The sequence below is a fragment of the Dunckerocampus dactyliophorus genome, chromosome 16 (assembly GCF_027744805.1).
Source record: "Dunckerocampus dactyliophorus isolate RoL2022-P2 chromosome 16, RoL_Ddac_1.1, whole genome shotgun sequence".
Classification (NCBI taxonomy): Eukaryota; Metazoa; Chordata; class Actinopteri; order Syngnathiformes; family Syngnathidae; genus Dunckerocampus; species Dunckerocampus dactyliophorus.
In genome coordinates, this window is record NC_072834.1 from 15,027,525 (window position 1) to 15,041,911 (window position 14,387).

Consider the following 14,387-nt stretch of genomic DNA (forward strand, 5'->3'; position numbering starts at 1 on the left):
GACACAGCATGCCGATTGTGTTCGTCAGGCAGTACCAGTATTTCAAAGCATCTTTATACGTGGTCACTTATATCGGCACCCCTTTCAAGATGTATCGTATCTACAAAGACACTCAAGAGATAGCTCTTCCTATTTTCGCTCTTTTGTAACCATCTTTGACGGCATGGAGCAGGTATGTGTTAAAATCACTGATCTGTACTAGTAAGTCTGGATACACCATACGTCGCACGCGCCGGTGCAAGCCGCTGAAGCCACAGAGAGACCAGCTTACCACTCACATCTCGTACGTAGCAGACTACATTCGCACGGCGTACTGTACATAGTGTACAAAGCAGATGAAGAGGCTCGCAGAACATCTATATTTTAAATTAAAAAGCGGGGAGATTCTCTCATTCCTTCAAGTAACGCAACCTTCGTCCCTTTAAAACGATTTGTTAAGTTATTCTCTATCTTTTGGCTATATTAAATGTACTTTTCCCCCTTACAATTCGCTTTGCCTTTGGGACAAAATTCTACTCTGCACCCTGGCTCAGCACTCCCCTATAGCAATGCATAGTTTTACTCCTCTAGAAAGAGATTTTAATTTTAACTGCATATCCCATCCCTTTTTTCCACTAAAATCCATGGTCATGATCCTTTACTTTTTTTTCTTACTTTCATACAATTCACTATGCTCTCGTCTGTACAAAATATGAATCATAAAAGAGAGTGACTTTGGACAAGTTTTAAAATCATTTAACATTTTGCTGATTTTTTTCAGATTTTCAGATTTTTTTTTAATTTGTGTTATGAAATAGAAATAGAAATTTTCTGAACAAAAAACAAAGGAATAATATGTAATATAATATGTAATAATATATAAACATTGTCTCCATATGGGGGTTCATTTGAAATTCGGGTAAAAAAAAAACCAAAAAAACGTATTTTTTTATATTTGCAAGCAACCGCAAATTATTTCGTAGTCTAGTCGCGGTTGTTTGTTTACATATCCCCCACCGCCCCCTATGTAAAGCCGTTATGACTCAGGTATGGTATGATATCGACAGAATTTTTAAAAATTATCATACCCGAGTCCTTATGACTAAGCTCAAGCACACCTGTTGTGCGAGGTAGACTAACCTTGCATTTAGTGTGAGTGTGTAACAAACTAACAACAGACTTAACAACTCACAAGTTCTCACGTAAGTCATTGTCCGAGAAGTGTTTTGTGAGTGGTAATATGGCGGCTGCGTGGCTTCACAAGTCATTGACCAATGGTGTATCCAGACTTATTAGTACAGATCAGTGGTTAAAATTCCTACGAAACAAGATGCTAAACATTAACCCACTTTGCACACTTAAATACACAAAAGTCCATTACTGAATGCATTTAAGATTGTTCTTTCAGTTTAAGACAATACGTTCACTTGTTTTGTTACAATTTTTCTGACGTTATTATGTTTTGTCTTTGTAGTTGTTTCCAAGGAGATCTGTTTGCATGTTTGTGGCACTGTTGCCAACTTTTCAGCAAGAAAAGTAGCTATTGGCTGTCCTGGAAGTCGACGTCATCATCTAATTTGCATATCTAGGATAAACAAAATGTGAGTAAAAACACCTTAATTAAAATGGCTATTGACAACTTTTTTTAAATTAGCAAAATTGTACAGCGAATAACAGATTATGCTGCGTTTATTCCATAGCTCACATTAACATGGCTCTGTGTGGTTCGTGAGTAGCACACTCTTCTGGTGAATATATGTAATAGCAACTGGTTTATCAATTACTTACATTTACCTCAAGAATTGTAAGATAATCCCCTTCGTTTTACAAATAAAGGGTAGCAATAGACTAATAATAAAACATACCCTCCCCTTTTATCTAGGCAGTGTGCCGCGGAAGCTGACTGTACACTGCCGGCTTGTGGCTACCTTTGGGCAGGGCGGAACTGTCAACAGCACCCGCTGTTGCTCAGTGAGAACACAAAATGCAGAACAATACGTGCTTTCACTTTAGCGTCTCCAAATACCAGAAAACTTTCCAACGATGTCAGAAAAAGTCGCTAGATTAGTCGTTTTTGTCGTCAAGGGGGTTTGGGATGTCGCCAGATCTAGCGACAAAATCAGCAAGTTGGCAACATCGGTTTGTGGATGGCCAACTTTTCAGTAAGAAAAGTAGCTATTGGCTGTCCTGGAAGTCGCTAAGTCACATCATCCTCTGATGTGCATATCGTTTGCATATGATGTTGAAAAATGCTGTAGGAAAAAAGCATAACCTCGTAGGAGAGACAAAAAAGTGAGTAAAAACACCTCAATTACATTTACAACTACAACGAAACTTGATTCTAGTTTTGTTCATTTAAAATTGGCCATCATTTCATGAAAATAAAATAAGTTTAATATTTTATTGCGGCCAACGCTTCTCAAAGTTCTCCCATCACGCGTTGGCTATTGAGAACCTTTTTTAATTAGTGCAATTGAACAGCGAATAACAGAATATGCTGTGTTTATTCTATGGCTCACATTAAAATGGCTCAGTGTGGTTTGTGAGTAGCACACTCTTCTGGTGAATATATGTAATAGCAACTGAGCTTCACAATAAATATAGGTAATAAGGTTGGATTATCAATGACTTACATTGACCAGAAGAATTGTAAGATAATCCACTTCATTTTACAATCCTCTTTTATCCAGGCTTACTGAAGATAAAGAAACATTTGTATTTTAGATCTCGCTGTGTACAACAGGGCGAGCTCCACCCCTGTGGCATTGCACCTTGCGCATGCATGATTCATTTGAACTTTCAATGCGTAGAGCTCCACATCATGCTCTCAGTGAGCCGCGGAAGCTGACTATACACTGCCGGCTTGTGACTGCCTTTGGGTGGGGCGGACCTGTCAACGGCATCCGCTGCTGCTCAGTGAGAACACAAAATGCAGAACAATACGTGCTTTCACTCTGAAGTCTCCAAATACCAAAAAACTCCCCAACGACACCAGAAAAAGTCACTGGATTTGTCGCTAGTCGCTTTTGAGAAAATATGTTGTCAAGGGGGTTTGGAATGTCGCCACATCTAGCGACAAAATCGGCAAGTTGGCAACACTGCTTTCGGTTAGCAGCTGCTTTACTGCCCCCTGTAGGTGATGCACAGTAATAGCAATGTGATGTCAAGCCTGTTTTTTCCTTTCCTTTTTCTTGTGACCTCAATTACTGGTCTTAACTCATTTTCACAAGAACAGAACAACATTAGGACCATCTGTGCAATGTAATGACATCCAATTTAATTAAAAATGTGGCCTTTGCAAAGATACTAATGCTCATTTTTTATTGATATTCATTTAACAATATGTGTGTTATTGCGCTTGTGTTGTACGATGGCATGCAGCCACTTCCAAATGCTCCAAACACAGAAATAATCCAAAACCAAAATCAAACAAACCACGTAAAACACATGCAACAGGAAAATGATGCGCATTAAAAATTATGCAATCACATTAACACTGCAGGATCAACAACAAACATGAAAGAAAAATGCCGCAAATGCCAAAAACATGCACACCACCCAAAAACAACTGCATGACAGAAATGCTGCACATTGACGGAGATTGGCCACCATGGGTTTTAAGGTGTTTGTGTGTGTTTGGTATTGTATCTAAATAGGTTAAACAAAATATTAGGGAGAGCTCTCTCATCAGGCGGCAGTAACACAACAAACCGCAACACGTCCAGTCTAAAATTGGAGTTTGTGCCCACACACACACACACACACACACACACACACACACACACACACACACACACACACACACACACACGCACACATACATTCGACGGGCGCCTGCTCTCTGTCACAGGCACAGCGGGAGAGTGAAAGTGAAGGAAAGCTTGAGCGCTTTATTAATAAATTGATGTGATGTTGACAGACGTGTGGAGCCAAGAGAAACTCCTGCTTGGTAAATTTTGGAATTGTCATTCCCAGCTGTCATGGGGGAATGTTTTACCAATAGAAGAGGCCTTGGAATTTTAAAAATCATTTCCAGACGTTCCACTTTTTTCTTCTGATTTTTTTGGTTGTTTGAATACTTCAGTGGTGTCCAAATTGTGGCCTATTGGCCATTTTCAGCCAACAGCTTGTTTTTTATTGGCTCTTGACATATTGTAAAAATAACATGAATTGGTTATTAATAAACTATATTATAAAAACATGCAGGTGAGGTTAATTGGCGACTCTAAATTGTCCATAGGTATGAATGTGAGTGTGAATGGTTGTTTGTCTATATGTGCCCAGGGATTGGCTGGCGACCAGTCCAGGGTGTACCCCGCCTATTGCCCGAAGTCAGCTGGGATAGGCTCCAGCATGCCCCCACGACCCTAATGAGGAAGAAGCGGTATAGAAAATGGATGGATGGATATTATTAGATATTACATTTATATTATATTACATTACACTTACAGTATATTAGACATTACACCTATAACACAAAGCTAATATTGTTGTTGAAATAGTATAATATACTATCATAGTATATTATCTAGAATAATGTACTAAAGTATATTGACACACATTGGGTTGCTTTCAGCATCTTTAATGTACAAAATGCATCAAAGTGGTCCCACATTCATTTTTATGTATGCGATTCTCGGTGGAAAAAGTTTTGACACCCCTGGTCTCATCGGTTTTCACTCCAACAACACTTCTACAACAACACAATTTATTTCCAAATGCCTCGTTTATCGTGGTTAATTGGCTCCAGACCCGACTGTGATAAGTGAATTCCGTGAAGTAGGAGTCCTTATTTAGAAATAAAATATCTTCGTAGTCAGAGCATTGAAAACCTTTTTATGTTTTTCTAAATATGGTTTGTAACATTATTAGAGCCCTGTAGACATGAAATAACACCCTTATAGTCACCTTTACACTTCTATTGCCCAAAGTACTAGACACAGTAAGAGAAAATAAGCTACTTAAGGCATAAATAAGACTCGTGCTCCTGTGTGTTTCTGTAAATGTGTTGCAGTGGTAGGGAAGCTGAATGAGGTGTGGACAGGAAGTGACATCCAAGGTTGAGTTTTACCTTGGCGTGGGTTACGACTGCAACAGTAGTCCATGTTAGGGATTATTGTGCCTGTTGTCAGATAATTCAAACCTGCAATAAAAGCCTGTTGTTCCGTCAGTAAAGTCTGGTGCTTGTGTGTCTCACCGAACATTACAGTAACATTACTGACACCTCGTGACCAGTGTAGAATACTACATATCATGCCAGCGTCTTTGAATGCGCCTTCTGAATGGCTACTCTTTGTTTTTTACTTCATTAAGCCATTTTTATGCTGTGATTGTGCCAAAATAAACTTGTTTCATAATTGTTGTTTTAAAAATAAATATCTGGCTAACATCTCTGAACGCCCTGTTGCCGAGACAACAGCACGGCGGGCTCGACTGGGGTAGAACAGTTTTTAATTGTTAAGACTGTGGCGACTGAATGAAAGGAATCCGATTGAAAATACATTCCACAATGACCGCGTTATAAGTCCTTGAAGGCCATAAGAAGGTTTTCGGGAAGAAGGTTTCAAGTGTGCCACATGAAAGTGGGAACCTTCCCGTTAAAGAGGCGACTCATCGCTCATACTCACCTGTTGAGTCATGTAAGGAATGTTTGTCCAATTAGGCTTCATAAAACACACACAACGGAGTTTTCACAGCAATTCTAATTGAACAAATGCTGCCTTTCACTGGCAGTATGTGGAGGCAGGAAAAATATATTTTACACCTTTAAGGCAATTTGCCAAATGTATTCAGCTCAAGTCCTGATTAGAAATGACCAAGACACTAACATAATGCATAGAAACTAATCACAAATGTGTTTATTTGCTTCAAACATGCTCATGAAAGTTACATTCAAGTGCATCACGTGTTCCCACACCACTCAACATGTCCGAAAAGGAGCAGGAAGAAGCAGAGCATATTTAATGTGTCTACTGTGTCTCTCTCTCAGTGTCTCTGCAATTACTGATAGTTTGTTCACATAATTTGTTCCCTCAAATGAAAAATACATGAATACAGGAAAAAAAATGGACATAAACATTGGGTAATCCATCCATCCATCTTCTACCGCTTATCCAAGATTGGGTCGCGGGGGCAGCAGCCTAAGCAGGGAGGCCCAGATTTTCCTCTCCCCGTCCACTTGTCCAGCTCCTCCCGGCGGATCCCGAGGCGTTCCCAGGCCAGTTGGGAAACATAGTCTCTCCAAAGTGTTCTGGGTCTTCCCCGAGGCCTTCTACCAGTCGGACTTGCCTTGAACACTCGGGTCGGGGATGAGATCCTGCCCCAAGTGGAGGAGTTCAGGTACCTTGGGGTCTTGCTCATGAGTGAGGGACGGATGGAACGTGAAATCGACAAGCGAATTTGTGCGGCGTCTGCAGTAATGCGGACTCTACATCGGTCTGTTGTGGTGAAGGGAGAGCTAAGCCGAAAGGCAAAGCTCTCAATTTACCGGTCGATCTACGTTCCTACCCTCACCTATGGTCATGAGCTTTGGGTAGTGACTGAAAGGACAAGATCGCGGGTACAAGCGGCCGAAATGAGTTTTTGTATAAATAAATGCAAGAAATAGAGCACGTAGTAACTGATAGTTTGTTCACTTCCAGTGTTTAACTTTTCTAATAGGGAGAGAAAAGAAAAGAGAATGTGTCGCATTAGATGACTAGCATATTCAGTGATGAAAATAAATTATAAATATATTTATTTATTACATTATACTAAATATATGGTATCATTTCATGTATATATTTAAAAACATTTATCAGATGCATAAAAATACAAATTAAATTAGTCATAAAAATCATTCTAATAAATTTATAGAGAATAACTCAAAAAATAAAGAGATGAATAAACAGGAAATGACTAACTAAATAAATACAAGGATTAAAAAAAACGACATAAACATTGTAGAATAAATGATTAATTCAGGATACAGACCAAGCAAAAGTATGTAAGCAAACACCATACACGTGTACTGTTTCTCATGGCTCATGCTAGTACTGTACAATGTTTCACTTCCTTGATGAAACCTTTCCATAATTGTACTCCATATATCGATATGCTAAGAGTTGCAAATTGGACAAATGGACAGAAATCACACAAAATCTTGTCGAAAGTCTTCCCAGAAGAGTGGAAGCTGCTGTCGCTGCAAAGACTCCACACTGTCTTCACTTTTTACTTTCTGGAGCTGTCCCAGTACTTTTGTCTACAGCGTGTAGCTAATTTGCCATGAGGCGCACAGCGGTCTCTTCCTTTTCCCTTCTTTATGTTCCCTCTCTGCCCTCAAGGTGGCACCAAAAGACAGATGCACGCTTCTTGAAAGCAACATGAGAAATTCATTGAAGCCGTATAAAGATCACTGAGAATAACGATGTGGCTGCGGGAGGCGACCGCAGCAGTTTTTAGGGTGGTTTAGAAGGATGGCTCTCAGAACCGCTTTTGGACTCGCACACATCACACTTAATGAAGACGCCAGTCAAAGGACGCTGGTGGACATGTGATGGAGTGTTTAAACCTCCTCATCTTCTGCATCAGGACCAGCACAGTCATGGATCATGTGGCTGATGCGGTACGACGTCGCCGGCCACATGTGGCACATTTTAAATGAAAACTTTTGGAATTTTGCCCATCATCCACAATCGTCATGTGAAACATGAACACATACTACGCTTTTCTCTTTTCTGGGCGTTTTAAAGATATAAAAACAGATAAAAAGCGGCGGCTCAGTATAGCAATGTTACAAAATTTTGAAATTTGTAAAATCAAGCCTGTGAGTAAGCATGATCTGATTAAGCATGACTTGAATTTTAACTTGATAGCTCATTCACTCCAGCCCAAATATTAAAGACGTTACAGCACATCCATGAGTTAGGCTTAAAGCTGTACTTAACTTTCCAAGCACTCTTTTGACTTGATGTGGTCCAACACTCACCCAATATAAATCTGTTACGAAATTGAAGATGAAGAAGTAATCTACCTAACGAACATGCATACAAATGAAAATACACCTGATATCATATGAAAAAATGTAATTTTTACGGACGTCTCCTGTCAGAGCGCGCACGCTCAGTGTCAGATCGCTAAAATATGGGTCTTGTAACAGTGCTACTCAGTAGCGCACGTAATGGGACACACCTATGCCGTCTACAACGGCCGCTATTAAAACACGTCTAACAAGATTTTATGGTTTTATATACATGTTCTGCTCATGTAGCAACAGGTACATTCATGCTAACATGTAATATTTACAGTATTTTGTGTATTTTGACTATTGTAAGCGTTAACGGAGCTTCCTTGCTCGGCGCATTGATTTCACATAGCAACGTCGTAGAAATGAACGCCTACACCTAGCGTTAACGTCTGGTATTTTCTGAGGTGTTGTAAGCGCGACACTGACGCGCTATGGGCGAGTCTGTGGTGAAGCTAGTCGCCAGCCGGCTAGTAGCTAGCCGGTGTGTTATGGCTAAGTGTCAATACGACGGTAATGTAGTTCCGTCGGCGTAACAATGTTAATAATAATGATAACAATGTCGCTGTAGCTTGGTTAATGTGCACGTCACGTTATATGGAAATGGAGCGTTGTTGGCGGTTTTTGGAGCCTTTTTCAGACGACTTCATAGGAGGAATAAGTATGTCCCATACGTGCAGTAATGAGCTGTCTCTCTTTATCTGTTTTTATGTTTTTAAAGCGCACAGAACAGAGAAGGACGTGTGTTCATGTCTCACATAAGGATTGTGGATGATGGGCAAAATAAAAAAAAAAAGTGCTTAGGGCGGCCCATCTGACACTCGCCATATTCTATTTTACGCAATTAACGCCAGTATTTTCATTGTTGTGCTTGTCTACGCTACAAAAACCAATTGCAAATATAAAAGTAAATATCTGAATACAAGGTCAAAAGTGTTTTTCGCTAAAAGACCATTTTGTTTTACCAGATGGTGCACCTAATGAAGTGTCTTTTTCACAAGTCACAATCAGGCTAGCTCAGTATGAAGTTTATTATTGCAAACTATGTGACATTTATGTTAAAAAGTCTTATTTCTGTGTTAATATTGGGGATGCTGTTTACGAGCATCCTTTGTCTCACAGACCTTTACTTCCACTGAGGGGAGCGGGGGGGGCACCAAAGTCTCTCCAGGCTCCTTGCTTCCTTCCTCCTTGGCGTCCCCCCACTTTTGTACGGCTGCTCGCATGCATAAGTGGGGAGGAGGAGGTGATGGGGGGGCTGGGTCTGCTGCTGCTGCTGGTGGAGGAGGAGGAGGCTCAATCAGTCAGCCAGTCGGTTGGTAGGTTGGTGAGGTGCTCGGCTACTCCTGTCTGGATGCTGGGTGAGGAGGGAGCAGACTGAGCAGAAAGATCTGGAAGGAGAAGAAAGGATTCCCAGCTGTCGCCTTCTCACCTGACGTAAAATTCCTCACAGGATCAGCAGCGGCAGGACTGAAGAAATTCTGTGGAATTGGCCTCCTTTTTTGTGTGTGTGGAAGCTGGCTGTGTTCTTTTTTCTAATCGAGGCTGGATTGTCTCCTTGCATACTAATCAGCTTTTTTAGGAGACACCCAGAGGCGCACACATCCCTCCAATGAATGTAAGTGCTGCTCATCTCCTCACAATACCTGCACTAACACATGTAATGTAAGCTTCTATACACAAAACAATGCCGGTACCACTCAGTGGGTCATGCTTGCAGTGGTGTGTGTGTGTGTGTGTGTGTGTGTGTGTGTGTGTAGCATCCCATTCAATGACAGGCTGCAGAAAGGCTTACACATTGCCGATAAGATGAATAGGGGGCTTTTTGCGTGTCTTTGTGTTGTATGACATGAAAATAGGTCTAAATGGAGTAAAGACAGACACTGTCAATGTGAGGACAGTTTGTGAACATGCAGCAGTGCCATTATTGTATCTTTTGGCACATGCAATGACTGTCACTGGGGTAGGTTCTGTTTTTGCACCTGATCACAACAGTTACATTGCGGTGCAGTGGAGTGTTAAACTTGGATGTTGGACCTGGCAGGACACAAATGGACTTTGAGTGTGCTGCTATTGTCGGCTTTTGATGTACACTATACATTGTAACTCTGCACTTGTCCAACGTAAAAGATGCCATATATCGCGTACAACGTTGCAACATTAAGGAGTAGCAACACTAGCATAACTCTGATGCTAAAGTGCTAACAATGCCCTTGCATTTTAATAGCGACATCATGCTAGTTAGCCTATTTGTTGGAAAAAAACAAAATGATCATTTTTACAGCCCCCATGTCTGTAGCTGACTGATGGATTGTTGGCAGGGCTTTATTTTAAGACGTGTAGCGAAGCCTGCTTTCTGTCATTGTACACATTAGTGTTAAATAAGCCTTGAAAAGTTGCAATGTTGAAAAGTTGCAATGTCCAAGTTTGAAACACTGTTGTGAAAGACAGCGTACATCACAAGTCTTCTGTTCAGTGAGCTTCGAAGTAGAGCTGCAACAATTAGTCGATTAATCGATGGTTAATCGATTACCCAATTAATCGACAACTATTTTGGTAATCGATTAATAGTTTTTTAAAATACAGCATATTAATATCCTCTGATTTCAGCCTCTCAAATGTGAATATTTTTACATTTCTTTCGTCATCCATGAAACCTATTATCTATGTGTTTCTCTTTTCTGATGTGTTGCGGACCCAACCACTAACTTTAGCTTCATATTATTTGGTCCATCTGATTACTCCATTAATTGAAACAACAAGCTTCAGATTAATCGACTAAGAAAATGATCATGATTGTATTTTTGTGTGCATTTATTGTTTTACTGAAGCTATTTGACAAAAACTTAGATTTTTTATTATTTAACATTATTTTAACGGAATATTCAAGTGGAAACCTGGTGTTTGTGCGCTTATTTGCTCTGTCAGTACAACTCTTCTATATCTGAATAAAGAGGCGGAAATTAAAAATGTGTTCTGATTAACAAAAAAAATCTGATTAATCTAAAAAATAATCGACCGATTAATCCGTTATTAAAATAATTGTTAGTTGCAGCCCTACTTTGAAGGCAATTTTTCTAGCTTGTAAACAAACACAGTTGGAACTTCTAATGTATAACGACATCTGAGGTTGCACAATTTGGAATTCATTTTGGGAAAGCTAAGCCTCCAAAGTCCATTCAAACTTCAAACGTTAGCAACGCTAGCATAGCTAATATGTGAGCTACAGTGCTTACATGACATTACATTTTAACAGCAGCACCATGCTACGTTAACCTATTCGCTGAAGAAAAACAAAACCATCATACTTAAAGCTTCCAAGTCTGTATGTGACCGACGGCTGGCAAAGCTTTCCACGTTGTTTTAAGATGTGTAGCAAAGCCTGAACTTCAAAAGTGATCGTTTGAGCGCCTCTTCTCTCAAAAGTGGAGCAAACAAGTGAGAAAGATGACATATTTTGGTCACATTTTGTGCTATAGGGACACATTTATGTTAGAACGTCTTTAAAAAGTCTGTTTTGCAGAATCGGGGACCTTTAAGAGGCGTGTCCCAACTCTTTTGCCCATCTAGTGCTTTGTACACAGCATGCATCCTTTCCTAGATGCTACAAATAGGACATACTTGCAACCACAGTAGTGACGGGAGTCACAACATAGCAGTTATACACATCTTGGTGTTGTTACATTGCAGTCCAGTGGTCTTCGCTTGGGGGCTTGCTGACCACCAGCCAGTCAGAAAGGTTCTGGTTCTGCTGTCGTGCAGGGCGATGAGGCGTGCAGCCAGCCCGAGACAAACCTCATGCAAGGCAGCTGCAGCCCAGCACCCCCTGCGGTCCACTCCAACGCTAAATAGCGTCTCTTTCATGGAGTAACCAGTTGTTTGTGCAGAGCTTATCAACAAAGTCAACACAGCGCCTCATGTCAAGCTCAGTGGATAAAACCAATAGACACTGTCAGCAGCACCCAAGAACACCACTTCTTTTTGTTTACGACTTTATTTTCAACCCTTTGTTTTGTCTCGACAAAGTCTTGTCTCTGTCCGACTGTTTTCCCCGTGCTTTATTTGTTTATCCTCTTCAAACTCTTATTTACCTTCGTCAACGCAAGAGTTCTGTTGAGTTTGAACGCTACCTTGAAAAAGACGGCCGAGGCAGCTGAGATGAAATATCCGGGCTGTATTCCTGTATTCCATTCTCACGGGACCGTCTTCAAACCTCCACTAGTCTTCTGTCTTTGTCAAAGCGAGAACTCTGTTGATTTTGATACATTGCCGCACATAAAACAACTGAGATAAAAGGTTTAAAATTTCATTTTTCAGTGCTTTACTGTTCTCAACCTGTACTCGACCTAGTTTTGGCAAGCGTTCAGTGGTCTTTTCTTTTCACTTAAGCAAGGGCCCCGTTGATTTTGAAAGCTGTCTGAAAAAAAGATGGCCAAGGTAGCTGAGGTCAAATGGCGAATGGCGAAAAGTTCCCTTTCAGTGCTTTGTGCGTCACAATTTCATGTCTGATCTTCTTCAAATTGCGTACTTTTATAAAAGCAAGAACCCTGTTGAGTTTTAATGTTGTGCAATAACAAGTGACTGGATCAATGTCAAATTGGAGCTAGGTCTTTTTTTACTTTTCACCTACACAAGAACTGTACTGATTTTGCTGATATCCGCATAAAAAGATGACCAAGTTAGCTGAGGTCAAACATTTTTTTCATTGTTTTATATTTCCATAGTTTTCAGCCGGTCTTCTTTAAACTTTCAGAGGTCTTTTACATTAGCCAAGGCAAGAACCCTATTGATTTTGATGCTATCTACCTAAAAGGAGGTTGAGATAAAATGTCAAGTCCAATTGTCCATTCCAAACAATCTTGTTTTGTGGGGATTTCTAATAGTCCAAAGCAAGACCCCTCCTGATTTATGTTGAATACAATAAAAGATGGAGGTGATAGCTGACGTCACATAAAATTCCTTTTTGGTGCTATTTATCTGTCAGAATTCTTCTCATATAGCTTCAGTCAAAGCAAGAATGCTGCAGATTTAAGTTGTACATGAGCCTAAGGCAGTGGTTTCCAAACTGTGGCCCAGGTGGGCATTTGTGGCACATTGTAAAAATATAATTTAACAAGAAAACAACAAAAAAAAAAACCCAGAAAGAGAAAAAAGTTGTAATCTAACAAGAAAAAGTTGTAATTATACGAGAGTAACATAATATTATGAGGAAAAATATCAGCGTTTTAGTAGCCTAACGTTGAAATCTTAACAAAAAAAAGTCGGACTATTGTGAGAAACATCAAAACAAAATGTTAATGTTTAATGTTATGGATATAAAGTGTAAATATTATGTGAATAATGTCATAACATTACAAGATGAAAATGTACAAAGATTATTTAAGAAGACATTTGAAATATTCGGAAAATTGAAAAAAATAAACAGCGGGCTGCACGGTGGCCGAGTGGTTTGCATGTTGGCCACACAGTCAGGAGATCGAGAAGACCTGGGTTCGACTCGACCCGTGCGTGCATTGGTTTTCTCCGGGTACTCCTGCTTCGTCCCACATTCCAAAAACATGCATGTTAGGTTAATTGGGACTTTAAATTGTCCATAGGTATGAATGTGAGTGTGAATGCTTGTTTGTCTATATGTGCCCTGCGATTGGCTGCCGACCAGTCCAGGGTGTACCCCGCCTCTCGAGAAGTCCAGCGTACATCCAGCATACTTCCGGAACCCTAGTGAGGATAAGTGGCATATAAAATGAATGAGCTAATAATAGGCTTTTTCACCTATGTCACAAAGCTGAGATGCAGTTTTTTTCTTGCACTTTATATAACCTCTAAGCATATCTTGCATCCTTTCATTTTTCAGTATGTGGCACTCGCAGGAAAAAGTTTGCACACCCCTGGCCTAAGGAGACGTAGAAGTAGTCACATGTCAACCTTTGACATGCACATTGTTGCAGCTCAGACAAATCTCTCGCTAATTGTGTCCCACAATTGTTTTTTCCTGGATTTTCTTTCCTTCTTGGGCCTGGGAAGTCAATGAGGACAAATGTCGGAAAGCTGACCTCACACACACATGTACACAATGGGACACAAGTGTTTGATTTCAACAACAGCACTGTGACGTGTGTTAAGGTTGCATATTGTTCGAGGATGTTTTAGCCACAGTCAGTCTCATATTGATAGCTTGGGAGGCGTGACTCACAAAATGAGATTCCCATTGATAAGAACCCCCCCCCGCCCTTTACTGACTGCACCACATTTCATTAGTGCCACCCCTTGGGGACGCGTGGTTGCCATGGTAGCTGCCTGTCGCCATGGCCGCCACGGACTAGTAGTATAGTAGTAATATGTACGTGCTTGCGTCCTGGTGGTGCTTCTATGCATGTTGCAGCATGACACAGCCATTGCACAAAAG

The 14,387-nt window shown here is 40.4% G+C and overlaps 1 protein-coding gene across 1 annotated transcript in view; it reads left to right on the forward strand.

Moving 5' to 3' along the window:
- Positions 1 to 9,281: 9,281 nt before the first annotated feature.
- LOC129169177 (protocadherin-16-like) overlaps positions 9,282 to 14,387 on the forward strand; it is a 70,615-nt gene continuing 65,509 nt past the window's right edge. The window contains exon 1 of the mRNA XM_054755327.1: positions 9,282 to 9,599. The gene's annotated coding sequence lies outside the window, so the exon portion shown is untranslated. The remainder of the gene's footprint in view (positions 9,600 to 14,387) is intronic.